Here is a 13,020-nt window from a genome sequence, read left to right as displayed (position 1 = left end):
ATTCAGAAGGGAGAAGACCGGACTGCGCAAGCGCGTCTAATCGGGCGATTAGACGCTGAAAATTAGACGGCACCATGGAGACGAGGACGCTAGCAACGGAGCAGGTAAGTGAATAACTTCTGTATGGCTCATAATTAATGCACAATGTACATTACAAAGTGCATTAATATGGCCATACGGAAGTGTATAGACCCACTTTGTTTCGCGGGACAACCCATTTAAGGGAGTGATTGACATAATCCCATTATCTTGTGGAATTAATTGCTGTTGATGCAATTAGCTAATATTATTTTATATGTTCACACACTGGCACCTCATTAGAAATCCAGCCCTTCAATTTGTCTGGAAGGGATCACAGTAAAAATGAACAATGGCGTGTTTAGTGTGGCGAGAGCACATTTATCTTCCCACCACATTGATTACACAAGTCATAAATATAAATCATCTTCTGTTCTTGGCGCTTGTCCTAGGTGCACTTAATAAGTCTAGGGCTTATCTGGCGTAGTACCATCAGTATGAATGGATTCACACTTTGCTCATTAGGGTCAGAGAGGTCATCAAGCAATACATAGCTGATGCTGCAGTCTGGGACAGTCATTTGTATCCCTTTAAAGTGGTATGTATGTGTTTTATGTGTTCTGCTTCTCGGTAGGTTGGTACTATCGGTTTTCTAATAGAGATGAGATGAGACTTAAGTAGTCATGGATTAGCACAGTATAGCAATAACATTATTCCATTTGCACTGGTTATTACTTACCATGTTACACACAGACTTTAAAGGGATTCTGCTACCAGGTTCATGAAGTTTGAGCTCTGAGTCGCGGAGGGGGGCCTTACTGGCCTCTCCCCGGCCACAGCATGCAGAGGGATCGCTCTCCCTATACACCAAAGGGGAGAAGGCTGTCAGTCTGCAGGATGTGGGTGGGGAGAAGTCCGCATAGTCCGCCTCCATGACTCAGAGCTCAGCTTTATGAACCTGGTGACAGAATCCCTTTGTTATACGGTAGTAGTGCAGGACTGAGAGTTTCTAGATTGGATAGATTTACAATAAATGAAGACGTTTTCCCATCATAGAAATTTAAGGTATATCCATAGTATAGGCTATAAATGTCTGATAAGCCATGTGAAGGGGCCTCCTAAGACGGAATAAGACTTAATACGGAGGTGTGCTCTTACGTATGTGGCTCTTGGAAGTTACGGTTACGGCCTTATTCACACGGGCTACAAAATCGTGCTATTTAGCCCGTGTGAATAAGGCCTAACAGCCATAAGTGTCTGATAGAAGGGGGTCCGAGAGGTGGAACAGGTACTGCATCTAAGTGGACATTGAATTTAAAGGTGGCCACACATGTGCAGCTTTCTCCATTCAGTCCTATGGAAGAGAGTGGCACAGCCCATTTGACTGTTTCCATAACTCCCAGCCAGCACATTCAGCCGGGTCGGGCCGTGACAGCCAGAACTATAGAAGGGCAAGTGTCCCAAAAGGCGAGTTCTGCATCTATCCTGTGTAACTATGTCTCACACGGGAATACCCCTTTAATTAGTTTCTAGTAAATTCTTTTTATCCTACTTTGCTGTATGAAATAATGTAATCCCGGCCGGCATTCTCCCTATAGATCGACAATCTAGAACATGTTTTCGGAAACCTATTTAAGGCAGGATACGTAAACCCGGTTACAATTGTAGAACGTTGCAAAACGATCCCTTAATTTCTCTGTCAACCACTAATACTTTTCTTGGTTGTGTTAACGTCCTCTTGACATTTTCCACATCCGCAGTTCGAAAATGAGAAGCAACCATTTACGTTCCAAGCAAAACAGGCAGTGATACATTGTTGGCAAGCCATGTGAACGCAGGGGAGCATTTTCCTCTTTCCCTCCTGACTAATATCTATTTCCTGCTGAGGTTCCTTTTGCTCTCCAAACATTACTGAAATGCACCTTGAAAAAAAAATGACATTTTTTTTTCTTCAATAAGGAAATTGTTCTCCGGGATGTAAATGTTTGGCGATTTTGTAGTTTTTAATCGTACAAAGAGAAAATGTGGAGCGATTCTGATACCAACCGGCTTTCACTTTTGTAGTGCGGATGACAAGCTGCTGCTCTTCTATTTGTTTGGACGAATTGAACCTCATCTGGACAACGGTCAGCCCAACAATCAGCACTCCTGTTGTTAGGAGTGATAATCGGTTACGGAATGGAGATGGAGCATGCCAGAGATCTCTTCCAACCGCCTGTCAACATTCAAAGTAAACAGGCAGTCGCTCATAGATGAATGACTGCCTGTTCACATGAGCCAACGATCGCTTGGTTTTTAGGTGAGCTGAAAACCAAGTGACACTGAGAAGTAAGCAACTCTTCCTCATTTGACCATTCGTGTTCACACGGGACGACAGTCACCTGTAGTCTGTTTTTTGAGCAGCTACTTCAGCAACTATCGGCTGGTGTAAAAGTCCTCAGGGTTCCAACATTTAGGCTCCACAGCTACACTGAGCTGCCAGTGATTTGTTCTAAGAGTGCAGCATTATTGCAAACTTCAATATTTTCGATGGGAGAAAGAACTACAAGGAACCTTGCAACTATCGGAAAAAGCAATTTCAGCGCAGCCCCCCCCCCCCCCCCCCCCCGCGCCTCTTTTTGAAATTTTACAGGGTTTCTTGCAACTTTCTCATATGGAAAAACATAAAGTTGTTAACGCCATAATTTTACCTCTCATTGTGGGTGTCAGCCCTAGCCTTATAGTCGCCTTATATCTGCAATGTAGTATATATTTTTGTTAATATTACATATGCGATGTTAGAGTTCAATCTAGATTTGTGTTTAAAGGGTATTCCCATCTCTACTTTTCATAGCCAAGATGGGAGTCCACTGCTATAGTTACCGGTCACCCCTCCTGTGACTACAAAAACAGCTGAGTGCTTCAGCGTGGTGCTGTTTGCATAGCTTCCATAGAAGTGAACAAGAGTTAAGGAAATCACGTAACGCGCTGTGCTACACTGTTTTCATTGCTCTCCGTAAAGAAGATTACAGAACACAATAAAGGTGATTACGGAACACACTACACCATTTGCGGATTAACAACCTTTCCCTTCCAAAGTTGGTTCTAATTTTGCTGTGCAAAATATCTCAGTCCATGAATGGTACTTAAGCCATGGAAACTTGACTGTCTGATATTCACAGTGCAGCCCTGTACCGCTGTACCCCTATAGCAGGCCTGCTGGCTAACTATGTATAACCCTATTGCTGTGCACATCCAAAGTATCAGCTGAGGCCAGTCTCACTTACAGTTTTAATGTGCAGGAGTCGCTGTTTCTACCGACTCATGCAATACTACAGCGTAGGCTGGGGTCCGGAACACTACTCTCCGCTCCACTCTTTGCCTCTCTGCGACCCGCTTCTTGTCCTCTCAGTACTATGCCGCCTTAACCCGCCTCTCAGGCCTTCTCCCTGCAATTCCCTTCGCAGACAGCAGCTTCTTGTTCCTCAATTCACCATCTATTCATCCCACTGTGCAGCAGAAATGACCCCTTTTTATATCAAGACCTCAACCAACACATATCCAGCAGCATGCTCAGATCCTTTGTGCCAAAATGTGGTGCAAACTTTGGCTCATGCTGCAATTTTTGGCATACTTTTTTAGTTTGTTTCCATGGCAACATTAACCCCTTAGCGTGAGTCCCTTACACTCCTGTCATGGTCTATGGTGTGAGAGCCCACCGCAGTGCTCAGCCAATCCCAAAGAATGGAATAGAGTGGTGGCCATGCACACGCACCGCCACTCCATTCACCTGGGTGCACCGTCACTGGTGGTCAGTCCCCCACAGATCAGTCATTTATCATGTGTCCTGTTTATAAGTTATTAGATGATTCTTGTGGGATAACCCCTTTATACATACAGTGCATTTCTAGTTGGAGCGCTCCTTATATAACATTCAGTTGTACAGGCCGCTCTACATGTTTCGGCACCTGAACCTCCACTGGCCAAAACTTCGGACACTTCAGTGTGACATACCAAAAAGTTTCTGAAATGATAAACTTTACTTTCAAGTATGTTTAAACCAATTCATTCGGTATTCCTGCCCTTCAAGTCAGTAGAGTTATTACTCCCCCCCACCAAAGGAAATGAATGCTATCCAGGTACAGATGTGTCACTGCAAAGTTATTGGGAAACGATAGTAAAGTAATGGGTGGTTGGACCTTTTGTGCCTGCCGAGCGTGACCACAGTAGTTCTTGTGCCTGCAGGTGTTCTCCTAATCTGAGCAGTAAAGCATTTATTTCCTTTTCCTCCGTTGCATCAAAACAAGAAGCCAGGAGCTAAAAATGAGGAAAACACTTGCAGTCTGTGGAATTTGCTGATCCATGTGTTATCGGAGTCGGAGCTGTCCCGGCGTTGTCCTTCTGCGCTGAGAAGGCTTGGCTGAAGTGTGCGCTGCGCTCGCTGGGTGGCCAGACAAACTACATCTGATGTTATTGTGATGTAAATGAGCACCTGTAAAAACAGAGTTTTATGTTTTTGGCCAGTTAGGTGAAAATGTACAGAGCATTGGAGAATGTGACTAAAGCTACACCTATGATGAAAGATCCGCACGGCTCGGGGATAGGAAGTCTGTCCAGACTGAGCAGGTGGCGTTCGTGGAAAGTGTTTTTATACCGGACCCCGGATCATCGGCGCTCTAGCAATGTCAGATGCAGAGAACTGGTTGCATACCTTAGTATTTACTGTGAATGCTCTACATTGCTAGTGTGTTTGTGCATTAGTCCACATTCACATCTGTTTTAGGCTTCAGTTCTGATTTCTTGCTCCATTATGGGAACAGAAAAGCGGAGTCAAGCAGCGCTGAACGACCCCATTAATTATAATGGGGTCCGTACAGTTTTCATTATGCCCTTTCGTTATCTTGCTGGATGAAATATGTCACATACTATGCCAATCATATGGCTGTTCGCTGGTCACCTTTTTGGCAGCATTTGCCTGCATCTCTGCAGAGGTTGCGCTATGTCATTAGACTCTCTGTACCTTGTCCTAGCCAAGAACCTCGCTGCTGGGTTCTTGGCTAGGACAAGCATGTTTTGACATTTTGGTCCACTGTGGCAATGCAGTGGTTAACTTTCCCTGCTTTTAAGTCTCTGTTGCCACAGTAATTCTTAATAAACTCATTAACTACTTTATTTTGACTCCGGCACTTCAGTCATGCTTTGCCTGAGTATCAATGCAGTTGGTCCTAGTTCTGGTCCTGTTAACTGCTAAATCAGGTTGCTTTCTGTCGGCTCAGCTACACTGTTTTGTTACCTGCTCGGCTCTGATACATTGTCTGCTACCGGTACTTGCCCTGCTCTGCTACATCATCATCAAGCCTTGTAATGTGTGTATATGTGTATATATATGTGTGTGTATATATATATATATATATATAATATACATACACACTTGGACTAATTTCACATTATTTATCACCCACAACAATCAGCTTTCTTTGCTGGGCTGATGCACTCGTACTCGGAGCTGATGTGTGCAGGAAGTGGATGGCACTGTTGCCACTGTGGTGGCCCAGTTTGGTATTACAGGCAAAGTTCCTATTCACGTCAATGGGAACTTTTGCCTGTATTACATCAGCAAAGTGAACATACCAATCCGGCAAAGACCGGATTAGCAGGCGTCTTAGCGAACTCCTGCTAACCTACTCCGATTAGGCCATCAATAGTTTTAAAGTTGGATAACCCCTTTAAATGCTTGAGACCAAACTCTTCTGATAGGGGGTGAAGCTTGGAGGTCTGAATTTAGAGAACTTGAACTTTACCCATAGTGGCTACAAGAACATTTAACTCCGATTGTTTCTTTGAATTCCCAGTGATTTCTCCCAGAGCTTTAACTTTTACACCGTTTTTTTTGTTGTTGTTCATATCCTTTACATACAGGACATAGTTTTGCAGGCCAAAGCATTTTCGAATAGCTGAATATAAGTGTGCTTCCTGAGTGCCCACACAAGCCTGCCAATCCGAAATGCCACACATCTTAAATTGCAGAAGAGAGGAAGGCTGGTCTGCTGACTCACCGAGCAGGCATGTGCTTTGGGGCATTCATACATCACTGAAAACCAAACCTCAGCCACAGCTATTTTTTCATCAGTAGAGCAGAAAAAGAAAATATTGTCAGAATAGCTCTTTCTGGTGAACATTTCAAAAATATATAGGACTGCGTTGTACATCAGCTCGTTCACAGAGCAGAAGAGTAACTTCATCCAAAGCGGGGCGAAGTGGAGGAAAGTTGCAAACTCTGGGATGTGCTGCTTGGGTTGTATTTCTTTAGGCTGCAGAAAACTTCGCCTGCAGATTGATTTCTTTTTTAGTGTTTTTTTTTCAGGGTAATAATCTGGGTTTATAGGAAATTCTACAAAAATAATATCTGTTTATCTATTGCCAGGAGGTCCCCATAAATTGCAATTACGGATCGTGTATTTGCTTACTAATGCTGCAGTTAAAATATTTTTATATCATTTGCCTTCGCGTTTTCTTTGTCCCATAATGTCTCATAAATATAATTACTGTATTTATATCATGTTCTATTATCGCGGGTATATAATTAGATATCATAATTATTATCATTAACTAGTAATTCAGGAACAAAACGCTAGGACTGCCAGCTCTACTGTGGCACAGAGGCGCTAGAGGAGAGAGCAGGAGAACTAGGTTACTAGATCGGGCATCTCGGACCACGTTCTGCGCCTTCGCACAAACATCGTGGCTGGCTGCGAGGACAAAGTTTTGTATGTCTTGCAGTCCTCTGTAGACCGCTTTCAGACGAGCGTATTCTAACTCCCGTGTTTTGCAGATAGTAATACAGAGCCAATGGAAATCTGCCGGTATATATCTGTTCACAGCGCCATATTTTTCACGGCCATGTTTAAAAAAGCAGCATGAACTATTTTTGTCCGTTTTGGCCTCCTTATTGGTATTCTTTTCTATCGGACAAATACGGATCAGCATGTAAAAAAGTTTTTGTTTTTTTTAAGAAAAAAAATTAAAAATATGCATGCGGCTGCCCAACGCGAAAGCCACATCCAGAATTGACATCTCAATTCTTTTTTTTAATGCAACACGGATTTCAAATTCTGGAAAGGATTTCCACAGCATGCAATGGAATGCAGAAATGATGCTGATTCTGATTTCGGCATGGAATCCACATTGAAAATACACTGTGTGAACGGGGCCTTAGCCTTCTATTTGTACAGTGTAAGATTTACTGCAGTGCATGTAACAGGTCCTCCATCTACAGAGCTCTGATCCCAGCCTCCTGTGCCCAGTCCATCGTAATCCCCTGTAATTAACTGAACATTAAGGCTGGGTTCACACGGGGCGGAATTGCTGTGTCGGCTTTCTGCACGGAAATTCCGCCTGCAATTTTTATCCCGGGATAAAGTAGCAAAGTGGACGGGATTTGCAAAAATCCCGTCCACACGCTGCAGCCAGTCTGTTGTGGCTAAGCCGCGCTGAAATTGACATGCCACGCAGAATTCAAAGCCATGGCATGTCAATTTTATCGGTGTTTCTGCTGCAGCCATCTCTCCTCTCTATGGGGAAGAGCTGGCCGCTGCGGAATCAGCTGCTTGAAAACCCGTGCCAAAACCTGCGGGACTTCAAGCTGCAGAAATCTCATGTTTGTGCGGTCCCCTGTGGACATTTCGCGGTATTTCCTCCCCATCTTGCTATTGGACAGAATGATTTATCGTACGTATGAGCGAACTATGTCAGTTCACCCAATCAGCCTGTTTATACAGGCAGATGAATCGTTCAGTTGTTCTCATTCACTGTATAAGCCATTGCCCGGGCACCATGATGTCTGGAGTTTGGAAGCGTGATGCTGCAGCGGTAACGTGATATCACGTGACATTTATCGTCAAGAGGTACAACGATTCTCTCAAAAGTCGCTCAAAAGACATCGTTGTGTGCATTTACAAGGCAAGGTGATCGCTCAAACGGCAGTTTGATTGACAGTTTTGAGCGATCACGTTGCGCTCCGAGCGGGGTATACAGAAGACAGCTGGAGTGCTGTCTTCTGTATACTCCTGCTGTGTTCACGGAGGGCACAGCTGTTATACAGCTGAGCGCTCCAAGTGGGGTATGCAGAACACAATCAGGGCCACTTGTCCTCTGCATCCAGTTGTTCTCTTCACGGAGCGCTCAGCTGTTCACAGCTGAGCGCTCCAAGCGGGGTATGCAGAACACAGTTGGAGCGCTGTGTTCACGGAGCGAGACACCAGCTGAAACAATAGTATCAGCTGTATCCCGCTGTGAACTCCTGATAAGGCTGATCGTTCCTTTTCAGCACGCTGAAAGAGAACGATCAGCGATTCATTAACGAAAACTACACGATGTCCGTGCAGTTAGACCCAATGATTATCGCTCAAAAGATGGCTTTGAGCGTTTTTGAGTGAGAATCGTTGTCTAAACCAGCCTTTAGCCATTTTAAAACAGTTGGCATTCTAGGGGGGATGCCCTCCGGTAACACCTTTTGAACGATTGTACAAGATTAGAAAAATATGCAGTATGAACACTATAAAAACTAATCCCCTCCCCCCAAAAATGGCACAATTGTGTTTTTTAGTTTCCCTTGTTTTCTGTATGTTATATGATACATTAAACGGTACCATTAAATAACAAATCCAACTCCTCCTGTAAAAAGCAAGTGGTCCTACAGGTAAGCCAATGGAACAATTATAACGGTATGGCTCTTGGAAGATGGGGATGGTAAAAGATTAAAAAAAATGAAAAATCTCTGGTCCCAAAGGGGTTAATGCAACAGCGCCTATGATACGACGGGGACGTTTTCAGAAGTCTCTCCGTGCCAAAGATTTATTTTTGGTAGCATGAAAAAAATGTGTTTTGCGACTTCATTTTTAAAAAATATCCGCTGTTCAGTCTGTGGGGTTAATAAACTTTTGCAGGTGTCACAACTTGTACAGCGGGGGAGGGGGGGGGGTAGTTTACATCGGGGGGTTCTGTCGTGCGGATTTGCATGCGCAGGAACAGGCAATAGGAAATGACCGAGGAGGACGAAAATCTCCGAGAACCTCGACACAATGTAACGCTGTGCAGCCGAGGAGCCTGTTGGTTAGCAGGCATACAATGTATCAATCCACCTTCTGCCGCACACATGCACATTGGTTACTTTCCCAGGAACAAGCAGGTGGAAAACTGTATATTCCGCTTGTTATATAATCAGATGTCTCATGTTATTGTATACATTTAGTGGTTTTGTTACAAGCATGCAAAATGCAGCTAAAAACCCCACAGTAATCTGCTAATAGAATACCGCAAGGCTTGTTTGGGTTGAAAATTCCTCTTCTGCACATTTTTTCATGAACATCTGGGTCTCACACACCCAATGTGTGCTGGATGTTTATATTTAGGAGGAAAGAGCTTTTTATATACACTCCCTCAACATTGAAATTGCAACACCAAGAAGGAAAAGTTGTGGAATTGTGGAAATCGCAGGATTGATAGACTTGTTAATGATATGCAATTAATAAAAAAATAGAAACAAAGTATTCAAAATATCTATCTAGATTTATGCAGTATAGAGCATGAGCGCCGTGTGCAGAAATGCACGCAAATACAGGCCTTGGCATGCTATCAGTGGGGTTCTCTGAGGAAGGTCATGCCACGCTGAATGCAGTTAAGCACACAAATCATCAAGAAGCTACCTTTTGCAGTTGCCGACCAATGACATCCCAGTTATAGGCTATCCTCGAGATAGGCCATCAGTAGCAGATTGTTTGCGGTCCACAGCTCGAGACCTCAGTTCGTAGAGTTTGTGCACTGAGCTGGTTTCTGCAGGAAGCACAGCTCCTATCCCACTGCAGTGGCCAGTCTTGGTATTACAGGTGAAATAAATAGGAACTTTGCCTGTAATATCAAGCCTGGCCACTGCAGTGGGAATGGAGCTGTCTGCTTCCTGCAGGAATCAGCTCAGTGCAGCAGCCCGGTGAATAGCTGATTAGCAGGGATCCCTAGCGATGGACCCCCACTGATCTACTATTGATGTCCAGTACTGAGGATAGGCCACCAATAATTTACAACTGGACAGCTTCTTTAAGTACTTAAGAAAAGGACTTCTCTACAAGAAGTCAATAAATGTTGACATGTTGAACATACCTTTTAGTTTTATGGGCTGTTGACGCACCTCCCACACGGTATGCCAGTAGGCACCAACAGTTCGATGGGCAGTTTACTTATGGGCTCTCTCACCTGCTTCCTTTGGTTGGAGATACAGAAGTCACGCTTGTGTCTTGTGCCGTGCTCATGGAGTAGGTTGGACGCACAATGTGTCTCCGGCTTAAGAGATGCTGTGCCTTCCAGGATCGGCACATGCATGTGAAGAATCCGTTGCCGATGGGCTGGGGTTGTAGCAGGAGGAAGGAGAGCGGGTCTGCTGGACATTGATGGGCAGTTCTATAGAGGCACAACCCATTTAAGGCTGAAGAAAACAACACAAAATCCAGGAAAACAAAATGACTCAATGACTTGGGTGCGACTCGCATCGGACAGCTCATGGACACGAGTCTTTGTGCTGTCCCGATACACATGGACACAGCACATTGACATATGTTGACATCTCCTATTTCTTGTCTGTGGAACGGAGAGGAATAGGACATGCCATGAGCTTTTTTCCCATACACCATTAGTCCACGTGTATAGCCTCGCAGACTATAATGGGGCCGTGTGTTATCTGCAAAATTACATGGGCAGCACTCGGCCCCAAAATTTGCTACTCTGCATCTAGACTTCTACAAAGTGAAGGGGAACAAGGCTCTCCGAGCCCAGAAGAAGACCAGACGGGGGGAGATTTGAATGCCACACGTGAGGTGCCTTCATTCGCTTCAAAAATGTGTATAATTCAGCTAATTATGATGGTTCTAATGATTGTTTCACTGTGTAAAGACGTGCTGCAACAATTTTAGATGGTCACAATGGCAAACGTCCAAGTATGCTAAATATTTAGATTGTAAGATCTGCAAATTGCTGTTAGTAAATTCAGTTGCTTGTTGATCAGCCAATTAAAGGGTTTTCTGAAATGACTTTTTTTACATGGGCAGATAACTGTATAAAGTTAAGGAGGAAAAAAATAACTCTACTCCCCTTTTGAATAGCCCCCAGTCCAGTGCCTCCGGTGTGATCCCCACCGATCTGGTCAGGAAGCGACTGCAGCAGTCACATCGCTCACATGACTGCTCAGCCAATCATTAGTCCTAGCGGGCACATGTTCTTCATGCACAGATGCCCACTGAGGCCAGCAGTCACAAAAACAGTGAATGCCACCTGACTGCTGCAGTGTCTTCTGGGATCGTGGTATTTAGAAGGTCGACGCAGTTTTTTTTTTTTTTTAAACACTTTTATCTGCTCACTGCAATTTTTATTTTATTTTTTTTATTTCGTAAAACCCATTTAAGCCACCCCTATAGGCTTTGGTGTCACACCTCTGTAATCTGGTGATCAGTATCAAGGAATTACCACATGTAAACACAATTCATCAATAGTAGATCGATGAGCATCTCTTGACAGGGAACCCCACCGATCAGCTGTTACTAGCTGATTTCTACAGGAAGCAGATGACTACTTTCCCACTGTAATGGTCAGGCTTGGTGTTACGGATCAAGTTTTCATTGAAGTGGAGGTGACTTTGCCTGCAATACCAAGCATGGCCACTGCAGTGGGAACAGCGCTATCTACTTCCTGCAAAAATCAGCTTGGTGCATTGGCCCAGAGACTAGCTGATCGGTAAGAGACCCAGGTGACAAAACCCCACCAGTCGACTATTGATGACTTATCTTGAAGATGGGCCATCAATATTTGACAACTGGACTACCCCTTTAATTCTGTATTTCTACATTAGTTCTAATTGCATCATTAATATTGTGTGGATGGATGTGCTCCTTGATGTAATTATATCTTTAACACACTCATGCCAGTCGTGTTTTGTAGGGTTCAGCACCAAGGTTAAATGTCAGATTATATGGACATTCTGACACCACTTCATTAAGAAGGACACCACTTCATTTTAGAACAAGCTTCTCTCTAGAGTAGAACTTCTGATGAGTGATTACTGAAGGAGTGGAATCCGTTCTCAGATAAGAGAGACATCTTTGTATTCTTTGCAGACAAAGGGCATTACTTTACTGTTCAGACACTCTACAAGGGACGGGCAAAATGCCCTTTATACACAAAGCAAAAGTCATATTCCGTCAAGCGCCTGCAATGCTGGGATTGAAGGAACTGGTTTGTTGAGCATGAGAGAATCTAGTGAGTCATCTACAACAATTCCACATGCCCATTTCTGGTCTACTCTGGACGTATTCATCGTTGTACTCTGATAGAGATGAGCGAGTATACTCGCTAAGGGCAATTGCTCGATCGAGCATTGCCCTTAGCGAGTACCTGCCCGCTCGGGAGCAAAGATTCGGCTGCCGGCGGCGGGCGGGGAGCTGCGGGTAGGAACGGAGAGGAGATCCCTCTCTCCTCCCTGCTGACTGCTGCAACTCACCTCTCACCCACGCCGGCAGCCGAACCTTTTCTCCTGAGCGGGGAGATACTCACTAAGGACAATACTCCATCGAGCAATTGTCCTTAGCGAGTATGCTTGCTCATCTCTGTACTCTGAGCATGCTTGGAGAATGGGAAACCTAGATTCAGGTGGCCAGTTTACACGCAAATTGTTTATTTTTAAACCGGATCGTCCAGATTGCTGCATCAGTGAACGATCGGTGTTTAAACCAAACGACAAGCCGACGAGCCAACGATGAGTTTTATGCTTGCATATAATGAACGATAAGTGAATGAATTATCATTCAATCATGGCCGTGTTTACACTGAACAATTCTCGTTCAACTTCGATCAATCCAGTTTGTTTTTTAAACTATTTTCGTTCCGTGTAAATGCATTTCTTCTTTAATCCTTTTTCTCCTTTGCAATCTTTAAAGGTGAATGCAGACGGCCCGGTCGGATCCGCGGCGAGAATCCTCGCAG

General features: G+C 44.2%; 1 protein-coding gene across 4 annotated transcripts in view; it reads left to right on the top strand.

Moving 5' to 3' along the window:
- The window catches only part of NEK6 (NIMA related kinase 6), a 171,557-nt gene that overhangs the window by 66,193 nt on the left and 92,344 nt on the right, over positions 1 to 13,020 (top strand). The gene's annotated exons all lie outside the window — the stretch shown is intronic.

This window comes from Eleutherodactylus coqui, chromosome 10 (assembly GCF_035609145.1).
Source record: "Eleutherodactylus coqui strain aEleCoq1 chromosome 10, aEleCoq1.hap1, whole genome shotgun sequence".
Classification (NCBI taxonomy): domain Eukaryota; kingdom Metazoa; phylum Chordata; class Amphibia; order Anura; family Eleutherodactylidae; genus Eleutherodactylus; species Eleutherodactylus coqui.
This window is presented reverse-complemented; position numbering and strand designations above follow the sequence as displayed.